Source organism: Leguminivora glycinivorella, chromosome 14 (assembly GCF_023078275.1).
Source record: "Leguminivora glycinivorella isolate SPB_JAAS2020 chromosome 14, LegGlyc_1.1, whole genome shotgun sequence".
Lineage (NCBI taxonomy): Eukaryota > Metazoa > Arthropoda > Insecta > Lepidoptera > Tortricidae > Leguminivora > Leguminivora glycinivorella.
Window position 1 is genome coordinate 4,270,564 of NC_062984.1, and position 11,037 is coordinate 4,281,600.

An 11,037-nucleotide genomic window follows, 5' to 3' on the forward strand; every position below is an offset into this window, starting at 1 on the left:
ATAATCTAATCGCGCATCGATTCGTTTACATCAGAGATAGGGAAGGGAATGAATCATTTGCACCAATTGATTTGGAGCTGATATGATTCAACGCTATGGCAGAATGTTTAGAATTTCAAGGATCATTTGAGGCGTTCTCAAGGAAAGGGCACCAGAACACCACATTGCTGTCTAGGCAGGGGCGGCCCATTCCGCGATTCTTTCGCCGAGCTACAAGTACCTATATGCCGGCGGCCGCAAGTGCAAGGCCCATTCATTGGTGACGACCTTAGCGCGCCGCATTAGAACAATGTCGGTTGCTCACGTGCGTGCGGTCCGTTTGTTAAGACGATACGGTAGGGGTCAATTCTCTATACAAACGCTCTCGACTATTTCTTCCCTGCATTTTGAAGATAGAGCAATGATTTTTTCAACATAGATTGTTATTACTTTTATCTGTGTCGGACCGTTTTGATTTTTTTGATATTCTGCTTTTTAAAGACTCTAGAGCCAATCAAATATTGCCAAAAACGGCCTTTTTCATTGTGGCGCAAAAAAAGGTGTGACACTCAAGATTGGTAACAATTAACCAAAAAAGCTAAACGTTCCGACATAGATTATTTCATTGTTATTCAGATTCTCAAATTTCGTTCCGATTGATTAAGTTTTGAAGGAGGAAAGAGTCGAGAGCGGAACCTCGATTTTAAAGATTTTTTGAAATATCTTTTGACTGAGTTGTTCTTAATGGACAATTTTTTTACGATTAATCAAGTTAATAACACTTGTATATTTAACTAAAATTCCCAAGTTGAAAGGGGGGCTCCTTTCCATTTTAGCATTTTCGCTACCGTATCCTCTTAATGTAGTACTTGTACCTACTATTATATATTCCGTGGTTTAGGCATTCCGTGGTTGTTGGTGGTATAGGCGTGGTTTAGGACTCTGGGAAGGGGGATCAAGTGTTTCTGACCCACCTTTCATCATGCGGGTGCCCTGGTCAGGGCTGCCGGAGAGCGCAGTGGTCAAGTGAAAACATCCCGATCCCACTGAGCTCTCCCGAACGGATATGAGGGTGAAACGTCTGAGTGGGTTTAGTGGGTAGGGCCGTTTCCCCTTCTCGTCAGGATAATGGAAAGCAACGGCGAAACCACACAGCGTGCGCAACTGCATTCCCACTCCGTAAAAAAAAAGCTTGACATATCATGCATGTACACTGAGAGAAATTTGCATTGTGAATTTAACAAGTTCGACTTGTTGCGGTTTATCCGTTTGAATCAGCCAAACGTACGTTTAAAACAATATGTGTCAGGTTGTTTTTATAAAATCGACTTGTTGAACTGAAATAGATACCATACACTAAAGAAAAAGCGATCAAGCCCACTGGTGGCGAAGCCGGGAATCGAACCCATCGGTCGATGATCGATCGATCGATCGATGATGGATCGGTCGGGGTGGTGTAGCGGTCGAACACGTCAGCCGCGTTAGCTGGAGACCCGGGTTCGATTCCCGGCTTCGCCACCAGTGGGCTTGATCGCTTTTTCTTTAGTGTATGGTATCTATTTCAGTTTATAATTTATATATAGTAGTGTTACTACTTAAAAAAACAAATCAAAAAAATATTTAATAAAATAATTTGATTTGTTCCCTACATCGACTTGTTGATTCAAATATATTGCCGATTCAAATGACAAGTAGCTTGTTGTTTGAACCAAAGAGCACGTAGGCGCTATTTTAACCAAAAAACTTGTTGAACGAACATGAAAACTGGTTGTATTTTCTCTCAGTGTAAAGTTACAATTATGGTAAGCGACAATATGGTACCTTTTAATAGAAAACGCCACATATGACGAGGTTTTTGCTTTTAGCAAGCAATTAGATGAAGGAATATTGTAGTACGAGGTTTATTGCCCACTAATTGCTATGAATAGGGGACTTGAATGAAGATTTTCCGATTTGAAGATTCAGTGAGCCTAAGATGCTTGCAATTTTATCACTTATTTACGTGGATAAAGTTCTGGCAAATATGTCAATGTGAAAGTGACAGATGTCTAGACGTTGATGAGTGATAAAATTTGAAGCATAATAGCCCTACCTAAAGTGGTGAATCACTTTTTTACACCGGGTAGCCATGATTATTTCAACTGAGCACTTTCAAATAGACGAAAATTAAATTAAAGACCAAGTCTCTTCACATTGTTATAGCAAAAACATTTATTGACACCTAAGCTTCGGTATGCATTGGGATTCAAACTAAGTTTGATAAAGTAATACCATTCACTGCATTTGTGCTCTTATACGAGTATGGTCATGACCCCCGCCCCCCTCCTGGAGCCTAGGGTGGCCATACAAATAGACCACGTGCCCCTCCCCCCCTGGGGCCTGGATATTAACCATGTCCCCCCCCCCCTGGACACGACGCTTGAGCCTTGCTATATCGGACACCATCAGTTTTTCCTTAGTCGTCTAATACTAACACCCACGGGATGAGATGGGGTGGTGCTCTTATTTTCTGATTCACCACCTGTTAACAGATTAGGTAGCCACTCAAGTTATGACTGTATCAGAGATATCAACAACTTCAGTATACAATCTGACACGCTCGGCCCCTATACAAATAGATTAACTTTTTTCTTCTATCTAAATATACCTATTTCTGCACGGGTAGCATGGTCGCGCGATAGACGATAAAATATCTGGCCGGCCCTATCGCACTATTAGTAAGTGCGATAGGGACGGCCATATATTTTATAATTTATCGCGCGACGATAATTGACAACGTTTCAAAATTTTCAATGTCCCTAAATCGAAAACCATTTCGAGATATACGTCGCTTGTAGATCACATAAATCATTTTTTTATTTTTTTTTCAGCATTTTTAGTATAAAAAATCTTAAAAATAGTTTAAAGGGGAAGTGACGTCAAATAGCTGATTTAAAGCTGCCACTATATCAAAAAACTCTTCCAGTTGGGATGTCACTTTAGTTTGACAGTGAAACTTATCACAGTTCGTAGCAAAGATATTAAAAAAATCATGGCTTAGTCTATGATTCGTAGTCATTCACTAGTGGTTGACAGTGACACTTGACAGTCAGACATACCGGACTGTTTAAGCTGACTGTTAAAACTCTTTTTTTAGGAATGATTTTGTCGTTTTCTTAGGTGTATGAAACAACACATGTGACGTCACGAAGCTGTGTCTTGACGTTTGTAACTTACGCTCTTTCTGCTCGAAGCAGTAATAAAAAGGGAATTTCTCATTAAAATAGCAGTTTTTGGAAAAATAAAAAAAATACATGTATCTTTTAGTATTGAGTTCTTTCAAACCAAACAATAAAAAGTAGAACTCAAAAATATGAAATGTTGTCAATTGCCTGCCAGTGGTACAGTCGAGTTCATAAATATGTGTACATTTCTTTACCGTACATACCATACATCCATACAATACATACATACAATCACGCCTGTATCCCATAAAGGGGTAGGCAGAGCACATGAAACTACTAAAGCTTCAGGGCCACTCTTGGCAAATAAGGGGTTAAAAGAAAACGAAACTGTGGCATTGCAGTGACAGGTTGCCATCCTCTCGCCTACACCACAATTTAACCCATATCCCATAGTCGCCTTCTACGACACCCACGGCCACGGGCAGAAAGGGGGTGGTGAAATTCTTAACCCGTCACCACACAGGCCCCGTCACCACACAGGCCGTAACTCGTTGCAATAAGGTGAAGAAGTGTACATATATTTATGCACTCGACTGTACCAAAACTACAAAAGATATTCATAACTAGACCACCTTTGAAAAGTTTAAGAGTGCAGTGGAAAACTTTACCGCGAAGGAATTTCATAACTTTTATAAGTGCAAACGATTAAATTTAGGCTTGTCTACCTACTGGAATGTGTGCGAAATGTGTGTTTTTCCCTTCACAGTTTTTACATGGGTATGTTTCTTCTAAATTCTGTGAACATCAGCAAAGGTGCAGTCATCCAAGAAAGTGGTTTACCGCTTCGACTCTATTTCAAACACATGAGGTCGAAAAGTAGTAAACCACTTTTTTTCTGACTGTACAGTCAACCAATTGGAACCCTAGGGCATTCTACAACCATGTCAAAATGACAAACAGTAAGAAATTTCTTACAATCTGATTCATAACGTCAATATGACATAGTTCTACAGTGGCCTAGGGTTCCAATTGGTTGACTGTACCTAATTTTAAATCGAAGGAAGGTCTTCTAAACCGTTTTGTATATCGCTGATGGGGAAACTTTTCTTTTTTTATCTTATGGAATACTTACCTACCCACTAACAGAAAGAAACCTCTTGAATCAGAGAAAATGAATAGCTATTCATTGTCGTAGTTGATATAGCTTGAAACCTTAGAGCATATAATACTAGGGAGCGGACAAACCGCCGGCAGCTCTGCTGTGTTGCAGTTGTTAGCTCATCGAGCACAGCTACAGATGTCGTTGTGTGCGTGCGTGTTGACACGACTCACTGATCGTTCGCATGTACCACATGAAAATGGTGCACATGTATTGCGCAATTAGCCCAATAGAATCGTCCATCTACAAGTGTGAGTAAATCCAAGAACGACCGGCGTATTCAATAGAAATCGCTCGGCCTGTCAGGCCCCGTAGCCAAATGGCATTTTTACGACGGCTCTGTCGTGCCAATACGCAAGATAGATAGATAGATATCTACGAGCGTTTCGTTTCGTGAGCGTTTGTGCCATTCGGCTACGCACCCTGTGTGCGTAACCGAATGCGCAAACGCTCACGGAACGCTCACGATAATATCTCTTTCGTAGCTATCTATCTCTATTGCTCTTGCGTATTGGCGCGATAAAACCAGACTATCTTTCGCGGCGTTTCGTTTTCGTTTCGCGTCGCAGAAATGCCATTAGGCTACTGGGCCTGATCTCCTTTCTTCCTATATCTGTGCTTGAAGCCATCTAGCATATCTGAAGACAGCCATAATATCCATCAAAGATGTATGCTGAGCAGCAAAGCAACTCAAACAGTTTCTGTTAAATTGCGTCGGAAATTGCATTGTTAAGCCGAAAGAAGATACGTACACGCCAGTGTTTGGACTAAGTAACGTCTTGCTTCTTGTGATGTGCAAGTGTTAAAAGGTTAGCGGTTTAAACTTTATCACTGGGTGGAAACGTTATAGGTATTTCCCGAAGTGTTTAACTATTTTTTATAGAGGGCATTGGTATTGTGCAGTCTCCAATATATCGGACCTGCTATGGTTCTCAAACATATCGTCACTACTTTTAAAAAACTTGTATCTTCGTCTGTCCATGAAAAGAAAATTGTAGTAAGTATGTATGGAATGCATATAGACTTACTGCGTTTTAACTTTGAGGAGAAACATGAGATACGAGATTTTTTCAAAGTAATGACGATATTCGAACACGCCTTTTTTGTCCAGATAGCTTAAATGTAACTATTTTTTTTTTAAATTGATGTTTGCTATAACGCCACCCTAAGGCGTTTGAGAATTGAAGGAACATCCAGCAGGCCTCCGTGGTGCAGTTGGAAGCGCGATGGCCCCGGCAAGGCCAGAGGTCGCAGGTTCGAGTCCTGACGGAGGTGTGAGTTTTTCCATTTTTCCTTTAATTTAAAAATATGTAACTAAGTATATCAATTTGACAAAAAGTCAAATCTTAATTGGAACTAATTCTATTGATATATATGTACTAACTCTAGAACGCGGTCGTCAAGAGGATAAAAAAATGAAAACGACAGCTGTTTTGTATAAAAACGTCACGAACGTCACGATTACCTACTTAATTAAGTACTCTTGTACTTGCAATCTGTAATAAGCGTGGTCGAGAATTAAAAGATATCATCATAACGTGACTGATTAGATATTTTTTAGCAACTAACGAATTTTTTTACTTATCAAAACAAAATGATAATAGTTTTTTCACCACACCAACTGGTAACGGCTTACTTTGTTATTCGAAAACAGATAGCAAAATTGCATTTTATCCACAAGAGTGCAAAGTAATTTCATACAAATTTTAACTTGATGTCTTAAGCTGGCTGGTAGAATTTACCTATAAATGATGATTTTCAATCATAAATATTGAATAAAGTGATGGATTTGATTTAGTTTAATATTGTATAGTCAATATTTTGTTCATGTTGGTGTGGTAAAAAAAATGTGTTTCACTCGGTGGCAAAGTTTGTTTAAAATTCGTGCCTTGAAACCCTCGCAACGCTCAAGATTCCACTTTTTTAACCACTCGCTACGCTCGCGGCTCAATATTGGCACGTGCGGTTAAACAACTACTTTGCCCCCTAGTAAAACAAATAACTATATATTTTTACAACTAAATACAGTGTGTAATTTTGATGCGGGTGAATAAAACCAGCCTTAAGTAACCATAACTTTAACATTGCCTACTTATTTTATACAAAAGTCCTGTGTGTTGCGGATTGCGAAGAAATAATTATTATTTTGTATCTACGTGTACTTCGTGAATCTTATTATATTTAGTATGAGTGGGATTGGGATTCCTTGCCGGCGTCTTTATTTCCCAGCTCATGCAACCAAAACAACCTTCAAATCAAGGGTAAAAGGGGGCAAACTCCACGTAGGCCACGTTTTCTCCTCAGCTAGTCTGTGGCCATGAGTGTCCATTTATAATATTAAAATGGGTATTGTTTTTATCATACACACAACACACAAGTCACACAAGTCACACAAATTTTCTGCTGGTGCAATGAGAGAAAAAACAAACAGTTTTCATGTTCGTTCAACAAGTTTTTTGGTTAAAATAGCGCCTACGTGCTCTTTGGTTCAAACAACAAGCTACTTGTCATTCGAATCGGCAATATATTTGAATCAACAAGTCGATTTTATAAAAACAACCTGACACATATTGTTTTAAACATAGGTACGTTTGGCTGATTCAAACGGATAAACCGCAACAAGTCGAACTTGTTAACTTCACAATGCAAATTTCTCTCAGTGTGGTGTTGAGTGTTTCCTTTAATTATTGTAAGACACTAAGAGAGAAGTGAAAATCGCTTCGCTCCCAACTCTTGTGCCATCTCTAGTCCGCACAGCAAGACAGATGGGCACAGATTAGCCCGCGACACGGGGTCAGTGGTTGCTGCCCCGGCCATTTGTAACCACTCGTTCAGACCATTCCCGGAATGGGTGCTGTCTTTATTTATAACTAGGAGGGGTAATTGAGCTTCAAAAAGGGTGGTTCGGGTATATTGATGATCTAGGGTTTGTAAGGGAGAGCCCATTAATAAGAATGCGCTGATAGTTTTCCATCGATTTACAAGCATCTAATGTGTATCGAATAGTCTGTCTATTTTGCTCCAAAATGTTTATAAAAATATATTATTTTTGAAATGAGACCCTGCCTCTTACTTGTGTCTCTTGTCTTATGGTTATACGCTACATGTGAACTTGGAGTGTGCAGATCCGCCTTCAAAACGACCTTTCAGCGTCTTCAGCGTTGGGCGTCAAAATATTTTTAGTATCGGCGTCTAGTCAGCGCTTTAGAAAAAGGCGTCGCCATTGCACAGCGTTACGTTGAGAGGCAGCCATAAAATTTACTGATTCTACAGTACTTAAATATATTTCATATAAATACGTTGTCACATTTCGAGTCACTGAGCCAGCGGTAAATGCAATACAGTTTCAACATTCATATTCCTTTTCCACCCCTTGCGGTACTCTTACACGGGCAACACAATTCCAAGCAATTTACATACCATTGCCGCGTTTGCTCCATAGTTAGTTGGTGTGTATTGAACAAACGCGGCAATGGTATGTAGATTTCTGTCAATTGTATTGCCCATGTAACAGTACCGTTAGGGAGTCCCATAGCAACATTCATCCTATGAGTGTTCTGTCTCTCCAACAAGTCTCAAGATATAGAAGATTTCACCACTAACTAATAGAAGTCGCGCTACTAAAATTTTAATGGTACATATGAACTGGTCTGTGAAAGCACCAAATCCATAGTTTCTCAGATCTTTATTTAATTTAAAATGGAATTTCATATTCCAACTAATCCTACTTTCAAACAAAAGTTCAGATTTCAAACGAATTAAAATTTTCCTTTTCTTGATCCGCGATTGAGTTTCGGGGGGGTCAGAAATCGGGAGGGGCATAATTAGTCATTAAACTTCCAGATTTCAACGCAAACTTGCACGAAAGTGAGATTCTAGACAACTTTATCCAAAACACGCCTTCCAACTTTTTGGACTCCATGATCTTTGGATTAAGGTTGCTTTCAAAATTTTTTAGGGGTATTTTAAAATTTGCCGAAATGAAGTTAAGTTTTGAGTGGCCCCGGTTTGAGAATCGGATGAACGTTTGTAAATTAGTTGGGGAGCCTTTGACTCGATGCATTCACACCAAATATTAAATAATTTTAGGCGAAATCGGTATGCGGCAGTTTCCATACTAATTACAATGTTTTAATTAGGTTTTGACCGAAATTTGGCTCGACCGCTTTGCTGGGCAACGGGGAAGTTAAACATTGTGACATGGATAAATAATTATCATGTTATGAACGTATTGGAGCGGAAAACTGTTGTTGGTTAATATGTGGAACTTTTTCATCACCATCATTAGCAGTTACACAAACACAACTTATATTGTTGCATGAAAAAAAAATATTTCAAGTAAAGAAAGCCACATACTCATTATCTACCCATCGATCCCATTTATTTCAAAGCTATGCACAAATAAATAGGAATCAATTTTAGGTAAATTATGTACTTGGTATTTATATTCGAGATACCCTTAGCATCGCAAGTTAGATAGATCCGACAAATTGAGTTTATTGAGAGTCCCTCTTTTTCAGGCAGTTGAGATTAATTTATAATGAAATTATACTGACACAGTGACCATTCTTACTTTCTAAAAATATGACCCCAACCTTTTTAACCTGCAAAGATTTTTTAAAACTTTAGTTGTGAGGGAATATAGTTTTTAAACAATACAAATATCTCAGTTTTAACTCCTAAAAGCATCCACCTCTAAGTCATTACCCGAATGTATCCTGCATCCGGGTCGGAACAAAATCTCGAAAATCACAAAATAAAATAAATGGGAAAACTCTTCTCTTTTATCTAATTAATACGAACATCTGTTGCTGCATTTTAAACAACAGCGAAGTCCATTACTTCAAAAGCATTATATTTTTATAAATGCGTATTCATTTTAAACGACCAAACTGTTTCGTGTTTAAGCTAGCAAAATTCAATTTCACCCCAATTTGCAAATTTTCACCTTCTGAAACAATTAAGTCACTTCCACTTTTTTGAGAAACATTAATTGAAAGACAATACATTGACCAGTTTGAACTCCTAAAAGCATTTTGCCTAAACCATTACCCGCGTATATCATGATGTGGCATCCGAGCCGAGACGCTCAAATTTTCATCTTTCTTTCTAAACCACTCTCTGAAACAATCAAGTCACCTTTTCCGCTTTGAGAAGCGATAATTTAAAGACAATAGATTGCCCAGTCTGTACTCCTAAAAGCATTTTCCCTAAACCATTACCCGGGTATATCATGCATCCGGGCCGAGACGTGAATTAATAGATGCGCCTGAGACGCTAATGAAGGCCCATTGTTACGACATTCATCACTAAACATGTGTACCGAGACACGGATTCCGAAATTCGGAGGAGGTTATTTAAGAATATTATCACATACCATTACAATTTCTTCTTCTTAAACATGAAATAAATGTCATATGCAAAGAAAAAGTAACTCTTTTTCTTCTTTGTCTTTGCCTTATCCCATTAATTGGAGTCGGCTCTCCTTGTTCTCATGCGCCTGTCCTGAGTGGTCGTTTTTGACAGTTGGGCCCTCTCCAAATCCTTCGATATTGTGAACAACCATGTAAAATATGTGCATGTTGTAGCGGGCAGTTGTACAGCACCTCTCTTAGCATTGAGCAGGTCTAATGCTTTCCGAATATAACACTGCAAAAACATAAAGTAAACAAAAAGGAAAACAACAACTAAACAACCCGAAATGTTTAGTTGTTGCTTTCCTATGGTATTTTGCTACGACGTCGGTTTTTCGTGTAGTAGTAAAATAATGAAATCTAGTAGGTAGCGTTAGAATGATTTCAATTATGGACCCAACTGTTAATGAATTTGGAATTATCAATTAGAATATCTTTCTTCAACCACAAATATCACTTTTGAGACTGACAGATCTAAATCCAAAGACAAATGCTAATTGCTTACGCTCCGTGCCAATGGCAATACAACTGTCACTTTCGCACTAATACTAAAGCGTTAAAGAGACCGAAATGTGAAATTCGTTTTGACGTTTATACGTTTATACGACATAAAGACTTGAGGTTTATTATCACCACACTTGACACTGACGATTCTGTGGCTATTTCTGGGTTGATAAGTAACATTAAGGCTCACTCAGCTTCAATATTTCCTTGTTGGACAAGCAATGGACGTCGAAGTGAATCAGGCAACTTCTTTATCTTTTTCAACACTTGAGAACATTGTGTAATGGTGGCGCTGCAATAGTTGAGGCGTTCGAATTATGCCTTAAAATAAAAGCTTAGTCATTATTCCTAACTCCATGTAACTTAGTATTATACAAACACCGTTATCGCTCGCTAATGCTCTGTATATCGCTGCGACCTATCTCGGCTACATGTCATATAAGTGTTATATATACGTCGTGTAATTTCTTGATAACGGGTCCCCATGATTTATGCTCCTTATGCTTAATTACTGTTTCTGTTTCGCTTCATTATTTAACGCTAACTTATGCTGGTTCTTAGAGGGTGGAAGTTCAAAACAATGAATCAACGTAAATTGGATGTTTTGCAGCATATTGGTAGGGCGTGGTTTTCAAGCCGAAGGTCTGTTCAAACTCTAAGAATGATTAGGTTGCATGAAAATTTGGTGTCAAAATAACTTCCAATCTCTTTGGATAAAAGGAAACGTTACAAGAAAACCGAACTAATCTCATAACTTCATAATTATATTGGTAGAGACACTAGTGGCTTGCCAAGAAACGGTCTCGTAAAACCGGTA